The 17,176-nt window shown below is 41.4% G+C and overlaps 1 long non-coding RNA gene across 3 annotated transcripts in view; it reads right to left on the bottom strand.

Annotated features, from left to right (window-relative positions):
• Nucleotides 1-2,306: 2,306 nt before the first annotated feature.
• Nucleotides 2,307-17,176, bottom strand: part of LOC136176740 (uncharacterized) — a 50,290-nt gene continuing 35,420 nt past the window's right edge. For all 3 annotated transcript variants that reach the window (XR_010664618.1, XR_010664617.1, XR_010664619.1), the window contains one exon: nt 2,307-4,145. This is a non-coding gene — a long non-coding RNA (uncharacterized lncRNA). The remainder of the gene's footprint in view (nt 4,146-17,176) is intronic.

Here is a 17,176-nt window from a genome sequence, read left to right as displayed (position 1 = left end):
TTTGATACCACTATAAATGTGTACTAGAACTGAACAATTAAATTAATGGAGACAGACGGTGGGAACCAGGTTCTCACCGTTGGGAGTGGGAAGTTACAGATGATCAAGGGGTGGAAACTAGAATGATCCACCTGGAAATAGATTAGAGTTGGAGAAATCCGTGTGAATTTACCCTTAGCTTAATACGGGCTTCCCTGATGGCTCAGAGGTTAAAGCATCTGCCTCCAATGTGGGAGACCTGCGTTCGATCCCTGGGTCGAGAAGATCCCCTGCAGAAGGAAATGGCAACCCACTCCAGTATTCTTGCCTGGAGAATCCCATGGACAGAGGAGCCTGGTGGGCTACAGATCACGGGGTCGCAGAGAGTCAGACACAACTGAGCGACTTTACTTTCAATTTCACTTTAATATGGATACAAATGTTTACATTCATAGATATGTGTGACAGGTTAGTATACACACATATATTTTCTTGCTTCATCAGCTGACATCTTTTTATTGGAGTATAGTTGCTTTACAGTGCTGTGTTAGCTGCTGCCATAAAAGAAATGAATTGGCCCTATGTATATGCAGTGTTCAGCTACACGTATATGTATATAGCTGAATCTCCTTCCCACCCCACCTCACCCCTCCAGGCCAATGCCAAGCACCACGCAGAGCTCCCTGAGCTAAGCAGCAAGCTCCACCAGCTGTCTGTTTTGCCCATGGCAGTCTGTGAATGTCAATCCCAATCTCCCAATTCATCTCACCCTAACCCCAACCCCACCGCATCCACATGCCCGCTCTCTGTGTCTGCGTCCCTAGTCCTGCCCAGGAAATAGGTTCATCTGTACTGTTTTTCTAGATTCCACATATATTCATCTTAGAACCAGCAACACCTCAATAGCACCGAGCACACCTAGCACCCAGACTCTTTCTTTTAATTACACTTTCCTACTTCCCTCTGACTTTCTATTTCTTTCTCCTGAGGCACACCTTCTTGTTTGGGATAAGAAAATGGGGTTCCCCAAAAGATGAGTTTTGTAAAGTCATACAGCCAATTAATATTAAGGTCAGTCCTGGAACGCCTTGTGTTACTCCACTGATAGGCACATACAGGATAATTCCCAAACTATGAGGGTAATATTTATTGCTTTGTAAAAACAGGAGAGCTGTGAACTAGCTTTTCTCCCTAAACATTCCCCAACACCCTTCTACGGGGTAGGAAGCAGTGTTGGAGATTAATTTGCCCCAGTTCCTTTCTGTATTCATTTTAACAAAAATTGATCACAAGGTTTTCTTTGATAGGTGTCGCAGTTTCTTATGAGCATAAAAGAAGAACTGAATGGATTTGAGTTTGTTAATGTTAAGCTCTTTAAAATGAACAAATAGAATAGAGGAGGTTTCAACTTGGCCCCAAATCAGAGAAATTGATTGACTGATGCCCTTATCTACTTTTTTTGTATGTCATTATATAACACGGGAAAAATCATCTCAAATTTTCCTGGCCCTCACCCTTCCTGCTTCTCTTTGCTTTCTTTATAGTTAAGCTAAGACACTCCAAAAAATTGGCTCTTAAAATTGTCTTTAGAAAATGAGCCTGGTTGTGAAGTGGGTAACTTTCCTTCCTGCTTTCTCTGGAGATTTCCAGATGTTAAAACCAAATTTCATGCAAATAGACACTGCCTTAATCATTCTCTTTTGTTTTGCTTGATTGAAAGTAGTTACAATAATTCACAGTGATCCATAAATCACCATTTTCCAATGACACCACCATCCTCTCTGTTTCACATGCTCATAACGTAACCTGATAATGATGTTTTTTTTTCCCCAAAGTCTTGCATCAGCTGGGGCCCTCTTTTACTCCATCTTATTCTCCACTCTTCTCTAGCACACTATCCAGTTCATCCAAGCTAAAATCTTTCTCAGTCTTTCTCCCACTGCCACTGCATCACACTCATACACACACACATAACACACAGGTACACATACACACACCCTTGTATCTTGTTCACAATGGCACTCCCAGCATAGACACCTCCAATATTCTGTGAATGAAATCCTATCCATCCTCCAGGCCTTGCAAGTATTTCATCTTTTCCAAAAACACTCTGTAATTTGCACAGTACTCAAAGAGAAAGATTAGTTCTATGTAACCTCTATTGCCAAAGAGCTAATCATTTTCATTGATCTCATCTCAAAATACTAGAGTACGTCATCTCACCAAAAGCAACTGAATATATATACAATGTCTTATGTATATTCGCTACCTCAACAAGAGATTGTTATAAATTTTTTTTTAATTTTTTATTTTTCAGTGGGTTTTGTCATACATTGATATGAATCAGCCATAGAGTTACACGTATAGATTGTTATAAATTATAGGGACTTCCCCAGTGGTCCAGGGGCTGACAGTGGGTATGGGGGGTGTGTGTTCAATCCCTGGTCAAGCAACTAAGATTCCACATGCTGTACACTGTGGCCAAATAAAATAAATAAACAAATCAAACAGTTTTTTAAAACATAGCCCTAAGAAGGACTCTTGTTCTTTAAAAAAATAATAACATAAAGTATCTTACACTTTCATAGTCTTTGTCTTCCTATCCTACTTTAAAGGAGAGGAGTGGATAACAGGGGAAGGAAGATGGGAACCTAAGAGCCCAGGTAACAATCTCGATAACCTTCAATTCTAGGCCTAAACCCAACAATAATAACTCTGAGTGCATGCCAAGTCGCATCTGTTGGGTCAAATTCCTTGGGACCCTGCCAAGCTCCTCTGTCCATGGGACTCTCCAGGCAAGAACAGATGAGAACTCTGTTGCTGTTCAGTCACCACATCGTGTCCAACTCTGACCCCATGGACTGCAGCACGCCAGGCTTCCCTGTCCTTCACCACCTCCCAGAGTTTGCCCAAACTCATGCATGTCTGTTAAGTCAGTGATGCCATCTAACCATCTCATTCTCTGCTGCATTCTTCTCCTTTTGCCTTCAATCTTCCCCAGCATCAGAGTCTTTTCCAAAGTGTCAGTTCTTCGAATCAGGTGACCAAAGTATTGGACCTTCAGCTTCAGCATTGGTCCTTCCAGTGAATATTCAGGGTTTACCTCCCTTAAGATTGACTTAAAGGAGATTTCATCTCCTTGCTGTCCAAGGGACTCTCAAGAGTCTTCTCCAGAACCACAATTCAAAAGCATAAATTCTTCAGTGCTCAGCCTTCTCGATGGTCCAGCTCACATCTGTGCATGACTACTGGAAAAACTATAGCTTTGACTATATGGACCTCTGTTGGCAAAGTGATGCCTGCTTTCTAAGTTTCTTCAAATGAAAAGGCTGGGGCTGAAGTACAGATGAAGTCCTATGCATCATGTCTTTAAATATTTTAAAATTTTAACCAAGCTAACAAATTGTTAAATAAAATGTTCTCTCCTCTTATCTTGATGAATATATCCTCAAAACAACCAAACAAAAAAAAAACTTCTGTATAAAGCTAGGACTTTAAATGACTGAAAATCAGAAAAATAGCAACAATGATTGAATTACTGTCCTTGTGTGGTATTCTATTGTTCGGGTAGCCATTAACAGTAAAAAAAAAAAAAAAAAAAATTATACCTGATTCATAATTATTACTTATTTATTCCACAAATTTATTTTTCTTGCCCTCATATCAGTAAAACCACTGTTCTTCCAATTGAGATTTTTACATGTTTTAGATTCTCTTGACAGTAATGATACCAAAAACTAAAATTCTAATATATTTTCAATAAAAGTATAAAGTAAATGTCAAAAGCTATTGTGCTCATGTGTGCATGCATGGTAAGTCGCTTCAGTCACATCCAACTCTTTGCGGCCCCAAGGACTGTAGCCCGCCAAGCTCCTCTGTCCATGGGATTCTCCAGGCAAGAATACTGAAGTGGGTCGCCATGTCCTCCTTCATGGGATCTTCCTGACTCAGGGATTGAACCTATGTCTCTTACATCTCCTGCATTGGCATCTTTACCACTAGCATCACCTGGGAAGCACCTTTCAACCCAGGGATGTTCGACTCAGGGATAGAACCCTGGTCTCCCACAATGCAGGTGGATTCTTTATTGTCTGAGCCACCAGGAAAGCTCTTCTGTGGTCATAATGCATTTCAAAAGTTATTTCTTCTAAAGCATTCAAAATGACCTATTAAAATTTAAAGACAAAAAGAAATAAAAGAACAGAAGAAAAAACAAATACAATTTAAAGACAAAAAATCAAATTATTATAGTTTAAAATACCAAAGTTCAAATCAAACTGGTTTATGTAAACTCGGTTTTATTTATCTTTTGAAAGTACGATTACATCTAACTCTGACATATTTCATAAAAGTAAACCTATTTCCAATTCAACGTCCATCCAGTTGCCAATGAATGATTGGTATCGCATTTCACAATGTTACGTCTAGACCTACATATACACAAATTTCAGAGTATTTTTGTTTAAAATTGCAAAATGTTCTTCAGCTGCTATGAACAACTGTTGGCAAATATTATGCTAATCCTTGAATAACTCTGAAACCACAATTTAAACCTGAAGACGAGCAAGAAATGAATACTGGGTGCTATTGGAAAATGACACTTTATCAGGCAAAAATCTATTGAACTCATGCTATCTGAGAAAAGGATTTGACAAATTGTTTTTACATTTACGTAAGTGCTCCCATCACTCACATCCTCCTCATTCACCTAAGCCATGTCCTTCTCTAAATCCTTCATGACACCACCCAGCATTTGAGGACAATTCCCTTCAATCCTGAGACAGGGATAAATATTCCCCTGGAGTCAGTCATGAAAACAAATGTTTGAGTTACGCCTCATGCCCAGTGCTGAACACCAAACCCCAGGGACAAGGGCGCATGCCTTCTTTAGCAAGTTGGCTTTCATTTCTCTGCATGTCGTACTCAAGACTAAGAGGGAGCATTGTATGATCGGTACCATCCACAAAATAAGAAGTCTTAGGTCCATGATGCAAGAACATTATACTGTAAAAAGGAGAATATTCAAAACATAAGAAAGAGCTCTTGAGAAGTTAAAGCACAATAGCAAAACAAAAAAGAAAGAAAATTTAATTCAGCGGAAATGTAGGGAAATAACCCCAAGAGGTAGAACAAATAGAAAGAGAGAGAAAACTGGTGAGATAAGGAAGACGGAGGATCAATCCAGACATACAATGGCCAACTAGTAAGCATTCTAGAAAGAGAAAGGAGGAAAAGAGCAGCAATTACACAATAATAACAGAGAGTCAAAAAGAGTCAGACATGACTGAACAACAACAATTGTAATAATAATAAGTTCCAGGACTGAAAATGTCCATCATGTCACTTTTCTGAATACCAGGAATAAGAACCTAAAATTATGTGGAGAGTAATAATGGGTACACTTTTAAGACATGTATCAACATCATTAAAATTCTTATTAGCAACACTAGTAGCTAGAAAACAGTGTAGCAGTACCACCAAATGGGAAAGAAAATTGATTCTCATTTAGAATTAAGTATCCAGCCAATGGGCTTCCCTGGTGACTCAGTGGTAAAGAATCCATTTGCTAAGGCAGGAGACTTGGGTTCGATCCCTGGGTCAGGAAGATCCCCTGGAGAAGGAAATGGCAACCCACTCCAATATTCCTGGCTGGGAAATCCCACTGACAGAGAAGGGTGGCAGGCTACAGTCCATAGTGTTGCAAAGAGTCAGACACAACTTAACGACTAAACAACAACAGCAATTCAACCAAAGTATCAATCAAGTATATGGGTAAAATAAAGATGTTTTTTGTTTTCAGTATGCCCCCAAAATTGTCTTCCCAGGTACCTTTCTTGGGAAACTACTGGATGATTCACTACCTCACAGAAAAGACTTAGGCAAGAAAGGAAAATGTGGGATCTTAGGGCTTTACATAAGAGAGATGAAGGACCCCACAAAATAGTAATGAAGACTGGCCCTGGATGACAATTCTGCAGGAGGCCAGAGAGAAACCAGCTGGACTGGAACAGGAGAGGGAGGTTCCCTGAAGGAGGCTCTCAAGAAAAATTTAAAGCAATAGAAAACCTAGAATATTCAGAGAAGCTTCTCTGATATGTTTCAGAGGAAAGTTGGAGAGATTAATGATTGGAACAAATAAAACTTGGTGAATAAAAAAGTGACAATAATTAATTCAGTAAAAAATTCATTTTTTAAAAAAAAGGAAGAAACAGTGTCCTGGCATAGTTGAAGCTCAGCTGTGAATACCAGTTACACAGCAATAATAATGTAACCACTGGGGAATGATTTAACCAAAACTTTTAAGAAAACAATATTAGAGAAAAGAGGGAGTGATGGGAGAAAAAACATGTGTGTGCATGTACAAGTGTATGTGTGTGCGTGTGTGTAAAGTCAATGTCATTGATAAAACAAGAAATACTAATATAATCATGGATTTTCACTGGGAGAAGGAAACAAAACAAACAAGAACTGGTGGTCCAGTGGTTAAGACTTGGCACTTCCACTGCAGGGGGCGCAGATTCTATTTCTGGTCAGGGAAGTTCCATATGCCTCAAAGAGCAACCCGCCCCCCACAAAAAAGGAAGCATCACCTCAAGAATATGAGAATAAGAACACAAATTTGGCAATGAACTGTGGTTTTCATTATATGTCTAATATTATTTATTGACTTTTAAACTATGTACATGATTTACTTTGATAAAATTCAATTAAAAATTAAGTAGCATGGGAGAGAGTGTGTGGGATGAGACTGTGACAGATTGTGAAGAAATTCTGAAAAAGTGAGAGAATGAGATAACCAGGGGTGAAGAATAAGATTGCTCCTCAGCATTAAGTCCACTTCAGATTCAAGGTCATAGTTTTAAAGTGAGACTACCCAATGTAATTATATGTTTTCCTCCATCTACATTTCTTTAGATATTTACTTATTTTCACTGTGCCTGTGGCATGTGGGATCTTTGATTGTTGTGACATGTCAGGAAGATCCCCTGGAGGAGGAAATGGCAACCCACTCCAGTATTTTTACCTGGAAAATCCCACAGACAGAAGAGCCTGGTGGGCTATAGTCTATGAGGTTCAAACTATCTTAGCTTCATATAACACATTCCTGGACTTCCCTGGGAGTCCAGTGGTTAAAACACCACACTCCCAATGCAGGGGGCATGGGTTCAATTCCTGGTCAGAGAACTAAGATCCCACATGGTGCACCCAAAAAATAACAATAATAATTCATTCCTACTGCTTACATCCCAGGCCTACAGGTGGGTCAGGACACTCAGCATATGAGTCTTGGCAATAGTGAGTACAAAACCTTCCCCAGACATCTTTTCTTCACATTTTCACTAAATAAGGGAGATATGTTGAAAAATTTAACTAAAAAATATATACAGTTCCACTGGATTCTAATCCTATGGCAGCATCTTTTCTTCTGGAGATAAAAATGAATAATCCAAGACTCTTGCCCCTGGGATACGCATTCATGTTCTATGTCTCCTGATCCATTGCTTTTCATCACATAAAGTCTATCAATTATCTTGCATGTGCCTGGTACAGAGCTAGGAAGTGTTGCAAAAATAAATAGGACATAGTCAAACTTTCTATAATCCTTTAATGCTTAAAGATTACAAATGAGTTTTAGTACAGATTTCCTCTGCTTTTGCAACTGAAGACTTTGTCTACTAAAACAATAATTTTTTGCTCAATACCCTAACTTGATTGAAGTATGAAAAAATTCAATCCAATCAAAACTTTACTGTGAATTATCTCAAAATCGGTCTCCAATTTTGCTATTAGCTAAATAATTTATATGGCCTAAAAATAAAGTTTAAACAATTATTTTCATGTTGCACTTACCATTTTTTCATGGTGATTTCAAGGGTATTTTAAATTATTTTTCCCAAAGAAAACATAATTGGATTTAACAAATTAATAGGCTCTTTTTAAATCTTTCACTGATTTTTTAAACTTTTCATCCATCTTATTTCCTCAGCTAGGACAGGGACTCTTTCTAATCTTTCCTTATACCATTTACTACTTCCAACACCCCAGCATATACACAGAATGGCCTTAATACACGTGTGTCTGGAGATTCGGGGAAGGTGGGTAGCTTTGTTTTGTTGACAGTAACACACCTTTAAGTATGGGCTTCCCTGGTGGCTCAGACCGTAAAGAATCTGCCTGCAATACGGGAGACCTGGGTTCGATCCCCGGGTTGGGAACATGCCCTGGAGAAGGGCATGGCAACCCACTCCAGTATTCTTGCCTGGAGAATCCCATGGATGGAGGAGCCTGTCGGGCTACAGTCCATGGGGTGGTAAAGAGCTGGACATGACTGAGCAACTGAGCACACACTCTTTAAGAAAGGTTCAGAGAACATTTGCTGTCTTTAAAAACTTCATGCATTTTCTAGTAACTACACTGTACTTATGTAAGAGAATATCCCTTTTTTTAGAAAATACACACAAGTATTTAGGAGGAAAAAGGCACAGTGTTTCTAATTTACTTTCAAAAGTTCAAGGGGAAAAAAAAACAGAAAAATAAAGATGGAAAGAGAGGGGGAGAGAGGCAGACATGATGGAGCAAAATAGAAAATGGGAAAAACTGTCAACAGTGAAAGAATCAATAAGGAAAGGTATATATTTATGCAACTTTGCTAGAACTTTGACATTATATAAAAAGTTTCCCTAAAAAAACAATATCTAGAAGGAAGTGTACCCGAGAGTGAAAAGGCCCATCTCGCTACGCTCTAGAAAGCAAGAGGCAAGTTATTTTGAGTGCTGCATTACGATGATGGATGAGGTGGTGAGCACTCCATGGTTTCAGCAGAGAAAGAGGCCCAACGGTAAATGAATTTTCACTTTTGCTCATCTCGGTTTGGCTCTCAGACAATTCATCAGTCAGACTTTAAGAAGCTCTGAGAAAATCTTAGAGCACATGTCTGAGCCCTCTCTAGGACTGCTTCTGGAAGCCCTGCCCTGGGACAAGTCCACCCCCAGACACTGTCCTATGGAAAAGAGAGTCAGAGGAACAATGAGTTATAATTACGAGGGAGACTAGATGGCTCAGAGGCTGGGAAATAGCTAATATCTCTGTGCTTCTGGAAGTAAGTTAAGGTTAGCTCCCTCATGCTAGATCAGCCCCTGAAGTCTCAAACACTGCCTTTTCTCCCTCATGTAATTCATGACCAAATGCCAAAATGAATCAGCTGATGGACTCCAGCTCCTGTGTACTGATGAGAACTTACAATGCAAAGACCAGCCTCAGGGCACACTCTGCAAAGCGTCCTGGCATTCTGGCTCCCCGCTGATGCAAACTGCTCAGCTCTTCTGCAGTGACCTGTGAAACCCAGGGTGGGCTTACTGTAAACCAGGCAAAGAATTAAATCAAGAAGCTTCAAGGCAATAAACAGATGCTCAGGGAAAGCAGGGGACTGCGGAGGCCTGAGCACAATTGAGGTCTGAGTCAAAAGTCAAGAAGTCATTCACATGCCAAGGGCCATTTCCTCCACCGCACCCCCACCCCGCTATGCTGGAAGTCAATTCTCCACAGCCCGTGGTGAGTCAGGCATGAGTACTTTGATTACCGCTCGGCTGATGTCATTCAAGAAAGCAGGGGGTCACCCACTGCATCAGAGGAAGAGACATTTCACTGAGACAGGTCCACCCTTTAGCCCTCTGGGGAGCCTGACATTTCCAGGACACAGAAAACAAACTTCCTCTTCAGAGGGAATATGCTTTCAGTGTGGGGGAAAAAGAGAGAGAGAGAACCCGGAGAGGGTCAAGACGTGCTCACCCTTGGCTGAACGCCCACAATCAGGGAAATTTCTGTCCTTTCAGCAAAGGTGAAAGCATCAAATGTCCTCTGGTTCAAAGGGAGATCCAAGTTACTGCACGTAGGCAGAGAAAACTCAGTCTTGACTCAACAGGATTAGCTGTGCCAAGTAACCTCCTCACTCTCTGTCCACGGAGCCCTTTGTTCTCATAGGGGTTCACACTTTGTACATATAATGAGTGTGTGTTGAGAAGCTCCCAATGTTTGGCACCAAAGTCACCCTTTGTGGTGGGGAGAGAGGTCTCTGAAACAATAGAGCCAGCCTGAGAAGCCATGTTGTTGTTTAACAGCTAATTTTGAGTGTTATGTTTCTGCCACACCATTTATATGGATTATCTCATTTGAACCTCAACAATTGTGTGAGGTTGGTACTATTATTTTCTTCACTTTATAAATGAGTGAACTGAGACACCAAACAACTAGGCAGTTTATTCAAAATCACATAGCATATGAGCAGAGGTTTGAACCCAGTCTATAACAGCACTGTCCAATAGAAATTTTTGCAATGTTTGAAGAGTTCTGAGTTCCACTATGCAATATGGTAGCCACAAGCCATATGTGAGATGTACTTGGAGCACCTGGATGACAAAATTTTAAATTTTTGTTTCATTTTAATTCACCCAAATTTCAATAGCCACCTGTTGCTAGCGGCTACCATGGCAGACAATGCAGATCAGAACCAATGTACTTAATTAACCATGTGCTAAATCACAATATTTAGGATCGACCTTCACCTTCTTTTAAGTCATGGGAAGGTCAACAAATATCAACATCATCCTTGCAGGGGAAGAGGGTCGTCATGTGCCTCTATGAGGGAAAGGCAAGGGTGGCAGTTGCCAGGAGGAGAATGAGGCATGCCCTGGGCTATCATTCAGGCAGTAAACATATGTGTCTTTGGACACGATAAAGGCAAGTGTCTCACCTTCCTAGCTATCTCCACCTGTCACCCCCGTCTCCATTCAGCCACCAACAGCCTTCTTACAAGTTTGACTTCTGGTCCTGTAGATGGGTCAGCTGGTCCCAGGAGAAAGGACCACTGCATGCTCCTCTTTGTGACAGTATTGTGCTTAACACCAAGGAAGATGCCACAAAAAAGATCTGCCCTGGACACTTGTCCTCTATGAGCTCTCGCTCCAGAAGGCAGGCTTACAAGCCTGACTGAGCTCAGCAAAGCATGCACAGAGAAAGACAGTGTGTGACTGTACCAAGCATATTTTATGTGCTCAGCCACAACCACACATGGCTTGTGGCTACCATATTGGTTAGTGGAACAGAGAATGGATTTCAGAGGGGGTATAAAATAGGATACTAAATTTGGGCTGGGTGAACAAAGATGGTATTTTGCAGGAAGAGGACTTGAGCTGATATAAACAACAACAAAAAGTGGGTCAACTTGAAAAATCCAAAAGGAGGGCAAATGACATTTGATGTGGGGCATGATCACAGAGACCAGGCAAGTCAGTGCTGGTGTGGTGAAAGGCTCTGAGAAATCAGCTTAAAGTGTGAGATAAGTTGGCAAGACTGGGTGGTAGTCAACTTTTTGGCTAGTCCCTCCTCACCTCAACATTGGGAAGTCTGTTAAAAACATTTTGTATCTCAGAAGAGAACCTAAGAGATGATTTAAGATGGCAGTTGACCCCCACCTGCAGAACTTATTTAAATATATAGATTTCAAGCACCACCCCTAGGGATTCCCTGGAACTAGGGTGAGGACCAGGGGGTCAGTTTTCTTTGGTTTTAATTTGTTAACCAATTACTGAGATCATTCAAATGCTTCTGAGCCCTCTTGAATATCTGCAACCAGAGATTTCAGCGACTCCCTGCTCCAAGCAAGAACCTGCTCAATGGGGAATTCTCGGAGGCTCACTGATTCACTGGTTAGGGCTCCAAGTTTCCACTGCAGGGGGACACAATTTCATCCCAGGTTGAGGAACTAAAATCCCACATGCCCTGGGGCACAGCCAAAAAATAAAAAAGAAAAAACAAAGAAAAACATTATTTTGACATATAACTTTTTTAAAAAAGGACCTACTCAAAGGCCAGAGGTAAAGGAGAATGTACCCCATTTTCAAAGCTGTGCAGGCACCATTACCCAACCCTCCTGGGGAAGCCTTTCTGAGAGGTTATGAGTTTATCCCAGAAGGGGAATCATTGAGGGATGATAGGAAGGAGTATCTGGTGAAAAAAAAAAAACAGCAATGTCAATGAGCTGCATAGGGATTCAAGATTTCCTTGTAGGAAACTGAACACCATTTCTCCAACCCTTCATTGTACGGTTGAGTATGCTGAGGCTTAGTGAGAAGCATGACGTACCCAAGCTCACACAGCCATAAGCAGACAAGTGCCCAGCTAGCCTTGACTCTGTTCTGTGGCCTCTCCTCTGCCCCACCCTGGACACAGAAGACCCTCATCCTTCGCGCCAGCTTCACAGTGCCAACCAAAACAAAAGAGAAATTCCTCTGTGGACCCTTTCATGCTATTTTCGTTCCACCATTTTGCTTGACAGCAGTTCTTTATTAAAAAGCAGGCACTTATCTTTGGAGGACATGTCCTTTGTTATATCATCTCAGTATTTCCCAAAGGTTCAAGGAGATCCAGGGGAAGATAAACGTCTGCCAACAAGACAGATATTAGCATTTATTAAGGGGAAAAAAAATGAGTCCCTCAGTGCTTCCATTCTGTTCCCACAATGGAAGTAAGCCTTGTGTGCCATCTGAATTTCCTCCTGCCAAATGCAGGGTCCTTTCTGGTCACCCAGCCAAGCCAATACACTATTTTGAAATAGTCACTAATTTGCATTAAAATGGAAGAAACAGTCATGCACATATTGCTTAACAAAACCCTTACCTTACCTCTGAAAAGTATAACATTTTTTTATTAAAGTATATTTATGTACAGTATTATATGCTACAGGTGTACAATACAGTGTTTCAAAATTTTTAAAGGTTATACTCCATTTACAGTCATTATAAAATATTGGCTGTATTCCTCATGTTGTACACTATATCCTTGCAACTTACTTTATACATAATAGTTTGTACCTGTTAATTCCCTTCTCCAGAAGTATAACTTTGGGGGAGTTAGGCTCAAACAAACAATTTGGTTTATTTACAAAGTTGTTATTAGAACTCTTGATTTGTCAATTCCTATTGTAATAAATGCACATGCCACACACGTGAAAACAAATAAATAAACAATCCCTACTTCTAATGGCCCCTTTCATTCTCCAGCTCTGGTATATCCACTGGAAATGGGTAAGATACAAAAGCATTACTCCTCTTTCTGCTTTTGGTCAACACCATCTTGTCCACACCTAGCATGATGAGCATCTCTCAGAGGCCAAGAATCTTGAAAAGATAGAAAATGCAGATCCCAGCCTCTTCCAGGCATGATAACTGGGTTTTCCATTCTTCTGGGCGTTGCCGTGTGTTACTCCCCAGTAATGCCTTCAATCCCCACATGTACACCCATTTGAAACCACTTTATAGGGTGGAAAGAAATACGGAGGGGGGCATTCATCTACCCTATCATTGCATAAACAAAAAGAATGGTGGGTCAAGAATTTTAAGTGATCTGTTAGAAGTCACACTCCCATTCTGTGGCAGACCGGGAACTAAGCCAAAGTCTCCCGAGATTCTAGAAAGAGCCATGTGTTCCCTACTGTCACTTGGAGCATCGCACTAGGTTCTGGTCCTGACTTTGCAATTGATTTCCTATGTTCCTTAGGTGCTCGCTCCCTGCTTCCCTTTTTTTTGTCCAGAAGATCAGAATTAAAATGTCTATTTCAAAACAAAATTAATAAATAAAATGTCTATTCCCCTCAACTCACAGAGATGCTATCAACATCAAATGATACCATGAAACTGAAAATGTTCTAGAATGCACTATTTTCTCATCTTTATGACATTTTTCCCATTTCAGATATATCTTCTAACAACCTTCCCCAAAGGGTAGCCATTTTTCATATGGCTACCTCTCAGATATATAACCTCAGAAAATAACCTCTCAGAAAGAAACTGAGGCAGGAAGACACATGCAAAGCCCATCTCATAAACAGATTGTCTTTAATCTGATGGAAATGCCCAGGTTTTACTATTTCTGACAAGTTGGCTCACAAGACAGAGGATATGGCTGGGGAGGGTAAGGAGGAATAATCCCACGTGGGTCATTAGTCACAACTGGGCTTTTCCTATTTATAAAAAGAATTACCCTACATACAAGAGGAACTGAAAACCCATTCCTCCCTTTGGAGTGATTTCAAGTTTGTGATAGAACAAGACAGAAACAAAGGAAAATCTTCCGCAGGTCACAATCTCCACTCCAGAAATTAAGACCCAGGGTATTTCTGATTTGTTTTGTTTTTCCTTCCTTTTCATCCTGCAGAAAATAACTAAAACCAAGAGTAACGATTCCTAAGAGTCATTCTGATGGGCGTGTTGGCCAGGGGAAGTGCTAGAAAACAGAGCACAGGCTGTCCCAAAAAACATGCAAGGTACAATGAACTGGCGGTCCTAACCCCTGCATTCCTGCCCCAGCTCCCAGACCAACCCCTGCCTCACAGCAGTAGAGTAGTTGATGCTTTTTAATAAATAAATATTTCTGGAGGCATTTAGTAGAGCCAGGGTATGTGATCCATTTATTTGGAACCAGAGTTTTATGTAGTGTTTTATTATTTTTCCCTTGTAAGAATTTTTTTCCCCCCAGAGAAGAGTACTCATTAATTTCAACCATAGCCCTTAGGTATTTTGAAATCTTCTTCTCATATTGGCTGTCACATAACCCAAGTTCAAATACCACTCTTTTGGTAAAAGCAAAGGTTGGTGAATACTGACATGGAATTGGTTTTTCTATGACAGATCCTCCAGCATCATCCTGGACACCTCAGATACCGAGTGACAATGTCAGCGAAAGAGGTTGTTATTTGGACCCCCTAGTGCAGATCTTCCAAAAACGGGACCCAGGGCTTCCCTGGTGACTGAGTGGTGAAGAAACTGCCTGCCAATGCAGGAGACACGGGTTGGATCCCTGATCTGGGAAGATCCCACATGCCAAGGAGCATCGAAGCCCAGGCGCCACAGCTATGGGGCCTGTGCTCGCTCTAGAGCCTGGGAATGCAACCACTGAGCCGGCAGCCACGACTCCTGAGAACCAGGCACCCCAGAGCCCGTGCGCACAAGAGAAGCCCCCACAGAGAGGCCCCCAAACCGCAGCTGGAGAGCAGCCCCCAACTCGGCGCAACTGGAGAAAAGCCCGGCGGGCAATGAAGACCCAGCACAGCCAAAAGTCAATAAGTAAACTAAATTATTTTTAAAAGAGCAATTAGTCCATTTAAATTTATCTTTTTCAAAAAGGAATGGGACCCAGAGAACCCATATTTTCCATGCTTTTCAACTAAGGTTTGTCTTACGTAGATACGCATCTAGCTGCTGTTTACTGACTGTCTTGTGATACACAACAAGTACCCTGAAGACAGTCAGTTCACTCCTATAGCATGAAAAGTTCAGTACAGTAATATTTACAGAGTACTTATGTTCAGTAAATAACATGAGCTAACATACTGAAAGCTCACTCTGCGGTAGGCACTATGATAAGGGCTTCCCATACGCTACCTCATCTAACCTTCCCAGCAAGTCAATGATAGAGTCATTGTTAACATTTCCACTTTACAGAGGAGGAACTGAGGAAGTACGGTTAGGTAAGGGACTCAAAAGTCAAACAGCTAACAAGTGATGGATCTGATGGACACACTCTAGCAGCCAGATTCCCAAGCCTGTAAAAGCAATGTTTGTCTCAAAACTAGTCTACTCTACCACCTCCCAGGTGACAAAAGACATCACCCTTTGGATGAGACCTTATACCGCCTTCAAAGAGTCAGTTTTCCTGGGACAACTTTCCCAAGTTGATAAGTCTGTAGGTCAGGATAAGTTAGGTTATGCCACGATAACAAAGATGACTCAGAAATCTCAGTGGCTTAACACAACAAAAGTTTGCTTCTTGTCAAATTTTCTGGAGGCCTGCCGAGAGTCCATTGGCCAGACCTATTCACGAATCCCCAAGCTGACTACTGGGGGATGTAGGGAAACACACCTAATGTTAGGTAAGCAATGGCTGTGGCTGCCACTGGGAATATCCTTCTTAAGTCTCTAGGGACTTCATGGGTGGAGCCCATACTGCTCTGAAGGATGAGGTTCCAGCCTCAGATCTTCCAATAAACCCACACAGAACTGGCAAATGGCTCCCTTTCTGAACTGCAGTTTCCTCGTTTCTCAAATGATGTGATTACACGATTGTCCCTCAAGGTCCACTCCAGCATATTTTATCAACATACCAATGAACGTCCCTTACACAAGACTACAATGTCCCTTACACAAGACTATGCCGGCACCCTGGGGAGGATACAGAAACATCTCTGGATGTGACGGGAGACGAGGCTGTTTCATGGCACAAGCTCAACATTTTGCTTGGATGGTGGGCTGGGGAGAGACTGTTTGCCAACCTAACGGAATGGGGTCAGCGGTTCATGGCAACTCCCAGGACTTTGGGGATGTTGGGAGCTTTTTTGTTGGTTTTTACACCTAATAAAAAGTAATTTCCTCTTTTCAAAAGGCACATTTTTTTTTCTTTTTTGGAAGATTAGAGAGTTTGGGGTTTTGTTTCATTTTTGTTTTTAAAATTAAAAGGACATCCTTTTTCAAGACTGAAGTTATGGGTAACAGAAAGAATAAGTAGTTTAGCTCAGGTCGCCCAGCAAGATGAGCAGAACAAGGGGTAAAATCCACTGCCTTGGATGGGCCTCATCCCCAGGCAGGAAATCATTCTTGGATAAAAACTCTTGCCAAATGGTCCATGATGAATGAGTGTTAATAAACCTCAAACATGGATTTCATATCCTTTTGAATACATGAAGAAAAGGCAACTTGGTAGATTTTGGCCCAATCCAGCACATAAAATAATGCCAAGACATTATTTTGAGACACACCCCTGAGCCAACCCAGGGAATGGTGCCTCTCTGGTACTTTCTGGGAGCAGAGAAATTGTCCCTTTTCTGGAAACAGGATTAAGGGCAGGTACGTGGAGTGGCCAGTAACACACAAACCAGCTGCCCATCCTTAAAAGCTATTAGTTCTCTCTAGACTAGGACACGAATAACTCAGACACTGGGCTGCCTCCATGCTGGGTTCTTACCACCCCATCCTCCAGGCCCCTAAAGAAACATTTGTATACCCAAAGACTGCCCGGAAAGGAAAAGAAAAAAGCATCAGGAATCCCACCCCTGGCCCAGCAACAGGAATAACTTCCAGGTGTGCTTAAAAGCCAACTTGCTTAAGCCACTTCCTTCTGTGTCTCCCCAACTAATTGCTTGCCATCA

The sequence above is a fragment of the Muntiacus reevesi genome, chromosome 10, assembly GCF_963930625.1.
Source record: "Muntiacus reevesi chromosome 10, mMunRee1.1, whole genome shotgun sequence".
Taxonomy (NCBI): Eukaryota; Metazoa; Chordata; class Mammalia; order Artiodactyla; family Cervidae; genus Muntiacus; species Muntiacus reevesi.
The sequence above is the reverse complement of the archived record's forward strand: the minus strand, read 5'-3'. Positions and strand labels throughout refer to the sequence as shown.